At 34.0% G+C, this 15799-nt stretch overlaps 1 long non-coding RNA gene across 1 annotated transcript in view; it reads right to left on the reverse strand.

The window, feature by feature from the left end:
- The window catches only part of LOC115830621, a 49835-nt gene extending 35599 nt beyond the window's left edge, over window positions 1-14236 (reverse strand). The window contains exons 1-2 of the long non-coding RNA XR_004026146.1: window positions 13966-14236; window positions 13325-13405 (exon numbers count right to left, since the gene is read on the reverse strand). This is a non-coding gene — a long non-coding RNA (uncharacterized LOC115830621). The remainder of the gene's footprint in view (window positions 1-13324; window positions 13406-13965) is intronic.
- Window positions 14237-15799: the final 1563 nt, after the last annotated feature.

Below are 15799 nucleotides of genomic sequence, written 5' to 3' on the forward strand. Positions count from 1 at the left end.
TCCTTTAATGCTAGAACATTAATGCTTGCCTTTTTTTTTATAAAACAGCTTCAGAGAATAAGAGGTCAAGCTAAATTTTGTAGCCTCTATAATGTGAAAAATGGTTTATATTTCTAAGAGTTGAACAAAAAGGAAAACAGATGTATGTTTTATCACAAAGCAGACACTTGAATAAGCACAAAATTATATAAAAGAACATTACTAACAACTCTAAAAGTTTCTCACATTTTCTCCTACTCACTAATATTCCTAACAAATATACTCTCTTTATTAATTTTTATAGCAATTTTTTCTTTTTCCTTATGATTTTACCATCTGAGTTTGTATCTCTAATATTTTATTTTTTATTTTAAAAATACAGTAACATGGTATGTGTCATTTTTATATGGCTTTTTTATTACCGTTTTTCTCCATTTTTATTGTTGTATATTATTCCATCTTGGGAAGTCATGGTCACTTTTCAGGCATTTTGCTGGTTAGGAAAATTTGAATTGTTTCCAGTTTGTGACTATTAGCATAACACTTCTATGGACATTATTAAAATGTTTTCTTTCTTTGAATTTGTGTAAATTGTTTGGGTATATGCCTAGGATAAACACTGCTAAGTCATAGGGGTACCACATATTTCTAAGGTTGATAGAAAGTTCTAGTTTTACAAAGTGAGTAATCACCGTATATTCAGCAATTTGCCATGATTCCTATTTGTGCCAATACTTAGTAGCATTTTGTTCTCTTTCTTCCTCCCTCTCTCTCTTGTTCCCTCTCTCCCTCATTCCCCTCTTTCCTTCTTTTTTTCTTTTTCTTTCCTTCCTTTCCGTGCCTGCCTTCTTTCCTTTGTTCCCACATTCTTCCTTTCCTTTCTCCCTTTCTTACTTCCTTCCCTTTTTTCTTCTAACATTACAGAGTGGTGGTGAAGGGAGGTATCACACTGAAGCTTTTATTTTATATTTTTCTAATAAATAATGATGATTCATATATTTAATCTTTTTGACATGCCTGTTTAAGGCTTTTAATTGTTTTTCTGTTTTGGTGTTTGTCTTATTATTAAATTGTAGCACTTAAAAAATATTATTAGATGTGAAATTTTCTGTTATATTTTGGTGTAAATATTCTCCTATTATGTGACTTTTTCCTTTCCATTCCATATTATTTTAATGCTATCATTCATAAGCTGTGATTCTTTCTTTTGTTTCAATTTTTCAAAATTGTGTTCAATTTTGGTATCTATTCCTGTATGGGAAATGTTTTTTGTTTGAGCAATATTTCCTATCCAGGGGTCAAGAGATATTTTCCTATTTTATTTATAGAATTGTATTATTTTGGTTTTTTATACTTGGATGTAAAAATTATCTTGATTGATATTTGTATTTGCTGTGAGGTAGGGAATAAGTTTTTCACCTTCTTCAATTGGGAACTAGCTTATTCAAAATTATTACAAAGATTATCATTATTTCACCATTCTGTAGATCCTACTGGGTTATTATCATATATCCATGTTTGTAAAACTTATTATTATTTTTAAATTGTTACAAAATTTTTTCTATTTTATGGTAGTATCATTATTTATTCTATCACCTTCCTTTTGATAAATATTTAGGTCAAATTATATTTATTTGAATAATAAACACCGTTAAAAAACATTGTAAAATATAGTAAACTATAAGCTGATTTATTTCTATGGAGTAAATTCATGGAAGAGGATTCTGAGATCAAAATATACAACCATTTTGAATTTTAACAAGTATACTAAATTCTTTCTGAAGAGTTTTTTACTCATTTACATTTCTGTCAATACAGTAATGATGTGTATTAGGGTCCCTACATTTTTCGCTCCTTATGTTTATTAGGTGAGTTTTTTGTTTTTGCCTATTTGAAAATTTGGTATTTCATTTCCTAAATTTGCATTTCAGCAACTTCTAATATGGTTGAAAAAAAATGTTCAGATCATTGCCTACCTATATTGCCTTTTCTATGAATTGCATTCCAATATTCTTCTAATTAAAGCAAATGTCTTTAGTTTAGAAATTCTAAGTGTATTCTCTGAATGCAGAGAAGACATCATTGAATTTTAAATTAATTCCACCTTCCAAGGTGTAGGATGACCTAGCCAGATTAATGATGGTGAGACTTGATTCAGGGTGAAGTTCTTCATAGACAGGCTGGAGCACAGATTTCTGGTCAGGAAATCACAGGTCTTCTGTGAGAGCAGGCAAGTCCAATCCCATTAGGAAAAAAATATGACTTAAAATATCAGGAAGACCATATACAAATTCCCAAAACCAAAAGATGAGCGTCAGAACTAAATTCCTCATTGATCTGTTCATTCAAAATATATTAAAGTTGTTTATATATCAGGAATTATTAGCACTGTCTTACCTGCTACATTTGGTGAGAATACATAGACAATAAAGCATTTGTATACAATATCTATATACATGTATACAAAGATAGATATACAAGAAAAAGACTTAAAGGGTAAGAGTTGAAGGAACCAGACATGCACATCCATAGGAAGTATATTCCAAAAAGAGAAAAAGAATGAGTTCAAAGGCTAAGATATAGAACATGCTTAACGTGTTAAATAAACCTAAGAAGACAAATGTAGCTGAAGAAGAGAGATAGTGTTTTGACAGATAGTGAATTGAGAAAAGTAGATAAAATTGAATTCTGTAAGCTGCTTTAAGTGTTTCCAATATTTATTCTATTAGGATGGGAATCCATCTGAATAGCTATAACATAGGATTATATTATTGAATTTATTAAGAGACTTGTCATGGCTGCCACATAAAAAATAACCACAACAAAAAGACTACAGGGACAAGAATAAATTCAGGAAGAACAGTCCAGAGACTGTTAATAGGTGTCCTGTTCATAGGTGATTATGTTTTTGTATAGAGTGGTAGAAATGTAAGTCATGAAAAGTGGTAAGACTTTCAATGTATTTTGAGGAAAAATTTGGCAGGATTTACTAATTTATTTTATTTGTGGACATGAAAGAAAGAAACTAAATAATGATTCTAAGACTTTTGAACTAAGTAAAGAGATTTTATTGAGATTAGAGAGATGAGGAGAGGAGTAGGTTTTGGTGGAGAGAAGCAGAAGCTTGGTTTGAGACAAATGGAGTTTAAAAGTTGGACAAATAATTAGTAGACAGTTGTATATATGTGTCTGGATTTCAGTGTAAAAGTCTGGCTAGAGGTGCCCATTTGGGGGTTGTTAGCTCATTTCTTACCAAAACATCAGGGCTTCAGTCTAGGTCCTGCTACTCATCGCAGAGAAAGCCAATCACTGAGACCACAAGTATTGCCAAGGAAGAATTCTTTAATCAGGTGCTGCAACTGAAGAGATGGGAGCTCTGTCTCAAATCCATCTCTCTGACTGACTAAAACTAAAGGTTTATAAAACAGGGAAGAAATGTAACAATGTGTGATATGGTTTGACTGTGTCCCAACCCAAATCTCAACTTGACTTGTATCTCCCAGAATTCCCATGTGTTGTAGGAGGGACCAAGGGGGAGGTAATTGAATCATGGAGGCTGGTCTTTCCCCTGCTATTCTCATGATAGTTAATAAGTCTCACAAGACCTGATAGGTTTATCAGGGGTTTCTGCTTTTGCTTCTTCCTCATTTTCTCTTGCTGCCACCATGTAAGAAGTGCCTTTGGCTTCCTGCTATGCTTCTAAATCCTCCCCAGCCACGTGGAACTGTAAGTCCAATTAAACCTGTTTTTCTTCCCAGTCTTGGGTATGTCTTTATCAGCAGTGTGGAAATGGACTAATATAGTATATTGGTAGCAGTAGAATGGGGCATTGCTGAAGTTTTAAACTAAAGAAAAGTGAAAGAACATATTACTGCAAAGTTTCTTCAAAGTGTCCAAATGTATTTTCTGTTTCCACATAAAGTTTGTTGAAAACAAAATTATTTTAAGAACTGTAATCAATGTGATTTATTATTGCAATTTCTATAGTCAGAGCCTAATAGTAAAAAAAAAAATAAACACCTAATATATATGTATATATGTCATCATTATAGTCGGTGCTCATTCTCTTTTTGCTAGTGTTGCCACTACATTACTTCTTCAAAAATGATCTAATGGATTCCATTTCTCACATCTTTATAAAGTCTCTGTTCTTAAAATGTTTTTGAATAGAAGCATTCATAATATATTATGGATAGCTTCATGAAAAGACTGAGCAATAGGAATTTGTTATGAATAATTTATAGGTGATGATTTCCAAAACAAAGTTATAAAACATAAACTAAAAATAAAATGGTTTCATTTGGCCTGTGGTAAAACAAACAAAAAAAAAGTTTGAACAGAAAACTTATGAGCTACTTAAAGTTATGTAAAACAGTAAAAATGGACACTTTTTATATGCTGTTTATATCTGCTTACCATAACAACATAAATACAGATTTTCTTATCATTTTTCTATAATTTAATATTATTGAAATGTGTTTCAGTTTAGGACTAAACATATTGAAAATAATGGAAAGACAGATAAATTGATTGGGGGCAATTTCTTCTGCCCCGTAGTCTTTAACTCTCTGGGGAACTCGAAGTAACCTGAAGTTCCATACTGTTAGCAAAGTGAAATCAGTATGAATGACTGTAAAAATAATCTGAGGAATAAATGAAGCCTTTCACTCTAATAAACATCCTTGAGGATGCTAGTCCTGAAAAATAAAGTTTCCTGCTTGAAGGAAATGCCCTGTGAGAAATGAAACTTCCAGTTTCCGGTTATTTTATACTTGGGCAGAGGCCAAAGGCTACAATAGATAAATTGTGTTACTTCTTGTTATATGTTTGTTCCCTCATGTTGGAGAGATGGAGAGGAAGCAGGGATTATATATGCAATTATTTTACTGTATAACAATCTGGGGCCAGGCATGATGGCTTATGCCTGTAGTCCCATTACTTTGGGAGGCATAGGTAAGAGGATCTGTTGACCCCACATGTTCCAGATTAGCCTGAATAACACAGTGAGACTCTGTATCTACAGAAAAACAAACAAAAAAGTAGCCTGGTGTGGTGGCACAGGCATATAATCCCAGATACTCAGGAGGCTGAGGTAGGAGAATTATCTGAGCCTGGGAGGTTGAGGCTACAGTGAGCTATAATTGTGCTACTGCACTCCAGCTTGGGTAACAGAGCAAGACCCTGTCTCAAAAAAAAAAAAAAGTTTTTGAATTCACAAATGATAATAATTATAATAAACTACAACTAAGAAGTAATTTTTGTTTACTCAGGCATAATACATTCCCTTAGCCATTTAATTGAAGACATAATCTTTTATAAGATTTTATGGTGATTCATCATAAACAATAACAACAACAATAGAGTAAATATTTATTGGGACTCTAGCATATGTCAGACATTAATTTATGAGTGCTTTATTATGGATTATTTTATGTCTTCCTCACCATAATGCCATGAGGTAGGCACTGCAGTATCAGTTGCTACATTTTAATAAAGTGATCACTGAGATTTAGAGACTTAGAAAAATTAGGAAAACTGTTAATATCATATAGGTAATAATTCTTGATACTGCAAGTAAATTTTAATAACATAACAATCGAAGTCTGAAACTATTATATCAATCACTACATTCTACCTGAGTAGGCCTACCCGACCATTTTAAAAACCTTTCCTATAAGATTTCTTACTGCATGAGAACTTTCATCTTTCCTTGATATAGTTAATATAATCTATATGATATTAGTCCAGACAGAGAAAACTATTTACTGCACAATCCTACTGAATACTTGCTTAAATTTGTTTTAGAACACTTTCTTTGAAGCTCGATAGTTTAAACCTAAGTCCTATACTCTAAGAATTGATAAACAAGTTCATGTTTTTGCAGTCTTTCAACAAATATTAAATAGTGGCTGACTTAGAGTTTGATTACTGCAAATGCTACTACACTTGTGCTCTTTTACCCTTGCTTTCAGATTCATGGTGCTGAATTTACCGACTTAATGAACAGCACACAGTGGCTAAATCCACTGCACACTTTTCATCTTACAGATCTCTCTGTAGCCCTTGAGACGGTTGAATACTCACACCTTGGAATAATTTTTGTCCTTAACATCATTGACATTATACTCCTTTTATTTTCCTTTTGCTGATGTGACACTTCAAAATATCCATTTGGAACTATTTTTCTGACTATGTAATACATTTTCGAGACTTCTAGGCACTCTTTCATTCTTGCTAGACCCAAACTTGATGAGAAATGTAATGTACTGCCTGTGAGTTAAATTACTCGTATAATATGATGAGCTAAATCTGTCTCCTTCCAAGAACTCTCTGTTGAGCTCCAGACCAAGTTCTTGGTGGACATCTTCACTGGGATGTAAAGTAAGCCAACCAAATTCAGTAGGCTAAAAAGTAATCTCATCATTGCCCTGCAGCCCTCTTGAAATATTTGCCTCCTTTTAGAACATGACCCCAATACTTGTCCAAACCAATACCCAGTGCTGTGTGCCATTCCGCATAGCCAATGATATCACCTCACCTTGTTAAGTCTACCACTTCAAAAATATCCCTAATCTCTATACTGAGGTCTATTTCCCTACAAATGATTATAAGTCCTTTTAATATTTGTTCCCTATATCTTTCTCAGTATGGCCACTTGTAAACATTTCTACAGTGCTATTCTGGTTGTTGTTCTTCCAACGTTTCCCATTGTCACTCTCTGTTAGGCCATGTCTAAGCTTCTGTCAATGGAACACTTATTCTTGTCTCTCTTCCCAACACTGTCCATCCCTGTCCCTGTCCTTTATCTTGCTAACTTTTTAATCACCTCTAGTCCTCAACATAGAATATTTTCTTAAAGAAAGAAAATATTCCCTGATGTGTGAGTACTAAATTAGGTGAGGCTCCTTGTTTTGTTCTCTGAGGGAAATTTGTATTCCACACATTATTACATAGTAGATAAATTATAATTTTTTTAAAGTTGTTACTTCATGAAACTGCCACCTCTTTCAAGGCAAATAGAATAGTTTGTTGTTACAGCTTCCAGGCCTAGCATAAACAAATGTGACAAAACAGGTGTTTACAAAATTAATAAATAAATGACAAGAATAAATATCTCCTTATTCAAACAATTTATATATTATGACCAAAGTCATAGATTTTGATTAAAGATAGTGTTATACACAGAATGAAAGCAATGATAGGATTTGATGTTTTCTCTACAGAATTTTAACTGTAAATGATGTAAACAATTTAACTCCCTTTCAGAGGTCTTTCTTCAGAAAACTAGATTACAAATTTATGTTTCTTGTTGCTTATGCCTTTATCTGGATTTCTGAAGATGCCTTTATTATATCATGTCACTCTCACCATTACTCCATGAAGTAGGTACTGTACTGTGAGTCGCTATATTTTACTAATGTGGACACTGAGATTTAGAAAAGCATGTCTATTTCCATTACCAAACATCTAAGCAGCCTGCTTACTCTCAACTTAATCCTCAAATTTTCTTTATTAGGAATAAATATTTAGTTTTATTTTAATTACTTCCCACATGTACACATAGTATTATTTTTGTAGTTATTTTTATAACTTTTTGGTAACTTGGTAGTAGAGACTTTGTCATCTATTATAAAACATCAGATACTAGACATTTGACACCAAGAAATGCTGACCAAAGGCAGTTTTGTGTAATATATTTAAGAGAAATCTTATCGATATTTTCCTGAGTAAAATATTATCCCCCTTTTTCATGTAAAACAAACACAAATATATGTGAATCCCTCACAGTAAATAAAAAGTTGTTTTATATTCCAGATTCAAATATTTCCAGGTCACTAAAAATAGAAACATTGTTATAAACAGAGCAACGTTTCACAAATGCATATGGCTACTTTTAGTGTTGGGATTTAATAGAACATATCATAAAATAAATGGTGAAATAAATAGCACTAAAAAAGAAATATTTTATTTTCTGGTCTGTGGGAACAGGGTCAACACAAATGCTTTCTTAAGACACAGTATTGCGGATACCTCTAATCTAAAAGTCAGCAGGTGGCAAGTATTCACGCCACCTAATGTTAGTACCGTATGTGCAATTGGAGATATTATGGTTCACCCATGACCAAATATGTAGAAAATGGAGATTCTTAACTTCTTGAACATAAAATTCAACTCACGTGGAGAACTGCAAGAAGCTACTCCTGTGCTAAATGAAGGGATTTTTTTTTTCTCTTGAACACAATGTATACCTTATAAATTCAATTTTTACTCAGAAAAAACAAAGCTTTTAACAGGGATCAACTAAAAAGGGTGAAAATAATGAAATAAAAGGGTGATTTTTAAAGTAGAAACACATGAATTACTATGTTTGTACTTCCTCAAACTAGTTGTGTAACCAACTACACTGACCCTACAGTTTCTGTAAGGATATATTACCTCTAAAGCAATGTGAGAATTCAACTAGATGATATCTACATTAGACACTTTCTTATCCTGCCCTATCATTTATTATTCATTCCATTATTTGATGACTTACTTATATACGTATGACTGGTAGAAACACCTATTATTCCATAGATTGTAATCCAACACTATTGTCCTTTATTTTGTTACCAGTTAGACCACTGGGCACTCCCAAAAGCTTGCACCTGTGTCTGTCTGGCATGCCCTCATATTTTTTTGTTTCATTTAGCGCTCCCTTACTTTATGGTATTACAGGATGCTCAAGGCTCCTCTTGAATTTTCCTGCCCCAGCCCTTAAGTCATCCATTTCTCCAGCAAGCCCCAATTCTCTTTTTGAAGAATTGGATGTGGAAACCACATCCAGGTGCTGGCATGCTCACTGCCACTCAAATGCTGCTTTCTCTAGATCCCCCCAACATATACAGCTAAAAAATATATGTATGTTTAGTAACTCATGTATGCATACAAATCAATATTTATTTCTGTAAACTAAAATCAATATGAATTTGTACATATATGACTGACTCTAATTCATTACCACAGGGTTAACTGAAGTTGTCTGTCCTATCTTACTTCCTATTTCTTCCCTGACAGTGAAAAACCTCTTTTGTCATTAAAATTTATTAGTTTGTTTATTTATTTATTTATTTATTTATTTATTTATTTATTTATTTTTAGTATGTTAATACTGAAGGTTGGAACAAGGGAATAATATTTTTAAATATAAAAAATGATTGCTTTTAAAAATATCACTATCAGATTATTTTATTCACAAACAGATACACACACAACTGATTTTTATCCTCTGGTTTTGTAGTCTGCAAACTTGCTAAACTCACATATTATTCCAAGTACTACTTTTGTAGATTCCATAGGATTTTCTTCAACGATTACCAGATCATTGACAAGAAAGTGCGAACAAAGACAGTTTAATTTTGTCTTATGAATCTAGTGAATCTAGATAAAACTTTTTTGTTTCCTTCTTTGTTTCTTCTTCTTTTTTTTTTTTTTTGTGCTCGCTAGGCCTCCAGTAAAACATTGAAAAGAAGTGCTGACAGAGCTAACATCCTTGCCTTGTTCCTGAGTTTAGAAAGAGGTATGAAATCTTAGCATTGGATCTGCAGGTAGTTGCAAGGTTTGGTAAATGTTCTTTTTAAGATTGAACAATATTATTTCTATTTGTTGGAAATTTTCATAGGAATTAGTATTATTGTAAAATGCTTTTTCCATATTCATGTAGATAATTATATGATTTTTCTTCTCAGTTTGTTAATGTGATAAATTGCACTAATTAATTTTTAAATGTCAAAACAACTGCATTCTTGGGATAAATCTTTTAATCATGGTGTATTTACTGTATATATAGTTGGCTTTGGTTTTGAAATTTTGTGGTAATACTTTTACTTATATGTTTACGTAGTTTTATTTTCTTATAATTTCTGAACTGTTTTTTAATAAGGGTACTGCTTACCTTGTGATTTAAAGGAAAAGTATTCTCTTCCATTTAATTTTTCTGGAAAAGTTTGTGTAGAATTGAATTGAATGGCATTATTTCTTCTTTTAAAATTGTCATAGAGTTTATCAGTAAAGACAACTGGATGGAGTTTTATTTGTAGGAATATCTTTACATAATCTAATTTCCTTAATAGATATAAGATTATAAAATTGTCTATTTTAAAATCATAGCTTTACTAATAATTGACATTTAATAAAATGTAAATGTTATAATTGAACAATTTTGTAAGTTACACATATGTATACAGCTATGAAACAGTCAACACAATATTAAAAATTGTATCACGCTGAAAAGTTTCTTCATGCTGACAATGTTCTCTAAGTTTGCACCTCATTTAGTGAGTAACCTAAATTTTCTCTGAAATGTTTCATATCTTGATGTTCCTACCTGGATTAGATTTTCCAGATCTTTTATTATCATTTACTATTAGACATACAAATACTGGGAGATAGCTTAAGAGAGTTCTCTAGGTTACATGTATTTTCTTCCCTATCCCCATCTTGTAGCAGAAACCTTTTTTTCTCTTGATAAACCAGTTTAATCACCTCGATCAACACAACTCTTCAGTGTATTGGTCTTGAATTCAGTTGACCCGATATTGTCAAATGTCAGTCTCAAGTCCCAGTACAATGTAACTCTTTTCATGTTCTCAGGAATCAAAAAGTTGAGACACTGATAATTAGACAGAACTGTCAGAGGCATCACCTCTATTTCACCTATTGATTCCTCAGACTCCTGAAGAAACAATCTTCTATTCACTAAGGCATAATATATATCTCATGTTAGCAGAAAGCAACTCAAACTCACAAGTTGTTTCCTAGCTGACACTAACTGAATCTTCAGTAAGTCATTACATCTTTCTACATGATCAGCTGTTTCTCAATGCCAGAGCATGCTTTTTGCTATAAGATGAGTTATTATTGGCTTAGAAGCAAAGCTATATAAAGTAGCATAACTTAGAATGACATTTATAATAATTCTGTGATTAGCATTAAAACTGAAGCACAGTATGCAGGGAAGGCAAACCCATATCTAGAGCAAATATCTGTTTTAAGGAGAACAGATTATTCTTTCCTCCAAGGTAGAAGATACTAAAAAAATAAATAAAAATATAGTCAAGTGTGCCAGGCGCGGTGGCTCACGCCTGTAATCCCAGCACTTTGGGAGGCAGAGGTGGGCAGATCACAAGGTCAGGAGTTTGAGACCAGCCTGACCAACATGGTGAAACCCCGTCTCTACTAAAAATACAAAAATTAGCCAGTCGTGGTGGCACGTGCCTGTAATTCCAGCTACTTGGGAGGCTGAGGCAGGAGAATTGCTTGAACCCAGGAGTTAGAGGTTGCAGTGAGTCAAGATCACGCCATTGCACTCCAGCCTGGGTGACAGAGTGAGACTGCATCTCAAAAAAAAAAAAAAAACAAATTTTATATATATATATATATATATATATATATATATATATATAGTTAAGTGGCTGGCTGATCCTACATTTTCCCCTTACTCTAATTGTGATGTCTTTTTAAGATTTGTATTGGTTTCTGCTGTTGGCAGATTGGGCAGGTAGTGGTGATATAATGGGATCAACTCTGGCAAGGGCAGTCCACATGTCTGCTACCAATATTTAATGGGTTCCTGGTATCATCACACCACTATAGATGGACTCAGGCCAAACTCCGTTTACCACCTGAAGCCTAGATGTCTTTATTCTGTGACTCGGGGATTAACATTCTCTAAAGTCAGCATTCAATAATCAGTAGACATGTTGACAATTTTTGTTGACATACGACTGTAACTTGACTGAATACAAAACCGGAAATAAGATTTTGGTGATAATGTAGGGTGTTTCCATAGGGATATCAGACTTCTGGATATATACATTCAATGACTTCTGGATATATTAACTTATTTAAGTAATGGAAAGTTGATGGCCATGAGAGTTACTAAAGTACTTTTCACGGATATTGACCCTACTCAAAATATATGTTAATGTCATTATTAAGGGGGATTATTTTGGCCCCCTTAGTGGACATAATTAATGAGTGGGTTAATGAATTGTGTTTATCTCTTTCTAAGTTCAATATAGGCAAATGCTGAGATTATGATTTAATTAACCAGCCAAGAAAATGATTTGAATCATCCCCTATTAATCAAAATAGGATGATACATTGCAATTTATTTAGGAGTACCCATATTGATAAACTCAACCCAATTTTAAGTTCTATTCCTCTTTGTTTTGTGCAGCCCCCAGCAAAATCAATCCCTACACACATTCCTCAAATTTGTGCCAACATAAGTGGGAAATTTGCAGCTCTTTTGATATTCAAAAATTTGCCTCTGATATTGACTTTATATGGTCCATGGAGTGACACTGGGCTCTAGATTGGTAATGAGGGTTTGTTGAGATGAGGCTAAAGACGATATCCTTTTGCAAGATGTGTCAATGAAGTTGCAGTCAGAAAGGCAAAACACTATAAGTAATATAGAATAAGGATTTTTAAATAGGAATACTCTCTTGCAGTACTGTGCAGGAAGCTAGGGAAGCAAGGATCCAAAAGGGAAGATAAAGGATGAAAGGCGGTTCACTTGCCAGCCTCCTATTGCCAGGTGTGTCAGAGAGGGCTGCTAAAGGCACCTGATGAGCATGACTGTGGAGTTGTTATGGGTCAGCTGGGACAGTAATAAAAGGAGGTTTGGACATGGACTGCTGGATAGTGAGGAGAAATGGCAATCTATTGGTATTCCTGCATTTGTCTGTCTCCAAGTAGATAAGAAAGACAAGCTGGAATCTGCTAGTATTTCTACATCTGTCTCTTATCACCTCTATCCATAATGGCCTCCTGAGAGTAATGGTTACTGTTACTCTTTTCTGCTTTCCAAATTGCTTGCAAATTTTTCTTTTGACCAACTGTAACATGGAACCATGCCATAAAGGGATGTCTTAATGTGTTTTGTGCTGCTGTAGTAGAATACCACAGACTGGGTAATTTTTAAGAACAATACTTTATTTCTCCTAGTTCTGAATGCTGAAAAATCTATGATCAAGGCACTGTAACAGGCTTGGTATCTGGTAAGAGCCTGCTCTGTGTGTCCAAGATAGCAAGCTGAATACTATTGCTTCCTGAGGGAAGGAACACTTTTCCTCACATGGTAGAAGAGCAGAGAAGACTGAACTTACTTTGACAAGCTCTTTTCATTGTGACATTAATCCATTCATGAAAATGAGAGCCTTTATGACCTAAACATCTTTCAGAAGGCTCCACTTCCCAACATTGTTGCTTTGGGAATTAAGTCTCAACATAAATTTTGAAGGGGACAAAAACATGGAAACCATTGCAAGGGAATTCTGGGATCCTTAGTTCTACTTACCTTAGGCAAGTTGACATCACAAACCCCGTTTCACTATATCACTTGAATTTTGTCTGTAACTGAATTTCAGATATGTAAGCCCTGCAGCAACAAAGATGAGAGAATATTTTATGATACTATAAGATTGTCCAGGTTTTCTTGTACTCTGAATTGAGCTGAGAATTTGTACTTTGAGCCTAACATTTTCACCTTAAATTCTTGATTGTAATTATAAGCAATTGACCTAGTCCTCTCTTCTTATACGTATTCCCTGAGTCCCCATAATTCTTTATTGCACCAGCCACTTGATGCCCCAAAGGTTGTTTTCAATACACTTCATGCAGGAAACCACAGGAATTAATGCAACTGTTTTGAGTGTCCTGCAATTCCAGAGTCCAGTCCCTTTTTCTAAGGTTAATGGATTCTCACACTCTTCAAACAAACCAGGAGAAACAATCTATAAATTCTTATTTTCTTGGAGTCTGTAACAGGGAACTACGACAGATTCCATTTATTATGTTAATGAACATTCTCAATTTACAGGCAATAGAATTATTTGTACCATATTTAAACATGAAGAAGTTTATTGAGGCATAGGTGGCCCAAAGCAGCATTAAGAAGATTAAAGGCTAAGCTTCTAGGAATGATTCCCAAAATCTCACCATAGAGTTGTTTAGAGAAGAGAGCTTCTGCCTCTCACCACTGTCAGAATGTTGTAGAATCAAATTGCTGCTGTCTAGGACTTCACACACCACCACTACATGATCTGTATCAGCAAAGAGGCTGCCTCATATAGCCAAGTAACTCAGCTCTGAATCTAAGTCTTGAAGATATAGACACAACTCTCAGGTTTAAATCAAATATCAAGTATCCTTTCTGCAAAAGAGGATATCAGAAATGTAGTAGTTAGTTTTCTCGCCTCTTCAATTCAAAGAGTTCTTCCAGAGGTATTTTGGGGAGTAGTTACTAAGCATTTCACACCCAGTGGTTACTAAACTAGTCTTAGCCAATCAAATGTACCAGCTGCCTACTTTGAGTTATGATTAAGTGATGCAAATAATGAGAGGCAACAGATATTCCTTTCTCAATGAAGCAGTAGCAGCAAACATTTTTTTAAGGCCCAGCATTGCTGGCAGAGTGGCAATTCGGAGCCAAGTGTCCCAGTGCAAGCTGTGGACTTCAGGGCTCAGCTGCAGCTTCAGAGTCAGCATTGCTCTCGCCATCCTAACTGTGCCACGTGATTTGGCTGTGACTCTGGCTCCATAACCTCCTTTTTGTGATACTCAGTTTCCAAAATAGATTCTGCATATTTTTCCAGAATTTTTGAGCTACACAATACTCTTTTTCTATTTTTTTTTGTTTAAATAAGCTAAGATTTCTATTGGTTTCAATTAAGTGTCCTACATGTTACAAATGAAATGATGTTTAAGCTTTCTAATTGCTACAGAAAACATTATCAATACAAATGATTTGTAGTTTTCTGCAGACAGATTATTGTCAGAAGAATGGGTTAGCAGGACCATCAATTACATGCCTTTTAAAATGTGTAACTATAATTTTGTATGTATTTTATAGACTTGTGTTATACATAACATGTAGATTTTAGATTGTATTCATAATTCTCTTAAATTGAATTCATGTGCACATTTTGTATAAATATTGCTATAATCTCACCTATATGATCTATGTATCACTTATTATAAGTTAACCATATATTTCCTCAGAACTTTTAAAAGAGAATATGGGTCGAGCGTGGTGGTTCACACATGTAATCCCAGCATTTTGGGAGGCCGAGGCAGGCAGATCACCTGAGGTCAGGAGTTCGAGACCAGCCTGGCCAACATGGCAAAACCTTGTCTCCACTAAAATAAAAAATAAAAATAATTAGCCAGATGTGGTGGCGGGTGCCTATAATCCCAGCTACTTGGGAGGCTGAGGCAGGAGAATGAGGATGCAGAGGTTGCAGTGAGCTGAGATTGTGCCACTGCACTCCAGCCTGGGTGACAGAGTGAGACTCTGTCTCAAAAAATAAAAACAAAGTAAAAAATAAAAGAGAATATGCAGTATGGTAGATATGACCTATAACTGAAAGTAAGAAAATGAGGGTCTGAAAAATCACTAAAGTTCTCCCATTTTCAAATTTCTCACCTATTAATTGGGTATTAAATGATCTCTAAAAAATTATCTAAAATTCTTAAACAATGCATAATTTTAAGATGTAAATGATTGTCACATTAAAGCAAGTTGCAGAAAAAATAAAGTTGTATGTATCAATCAAAATGTGTATATGTTATTGCTGAGGAAAGATATCCCTTCTGACATTATTTTGTACCCAATATTTTGGTTATGATGTGAATTAACTTATTTCCTGAAAGCAATTCACCAAAAACTGATTCGTCATTTGTTCCCAAACTTGCCCTGTTCTTGTTGATTCCATTTCTTGCTCGTGCCTGCTCTGCTCTGTGGCATAAGGGCTGATTTCTGCCGGCTGTAGTT

The sequence above is a fragment of the Nomascus leucogenys genome, chromosome 16, assembly GCF_006542625.1.
Source record: "Nomascus leucogenys isolate Asia chromosome 16, Asia_NLE_v1, whole genome shotgun sequence".
Taxonomy (NCBI): Eukaryota; Metazoa; Chordata; class Mammalia; order Primates; family Hylobatidae; genus Nomascus; species Nomascus leucogenys.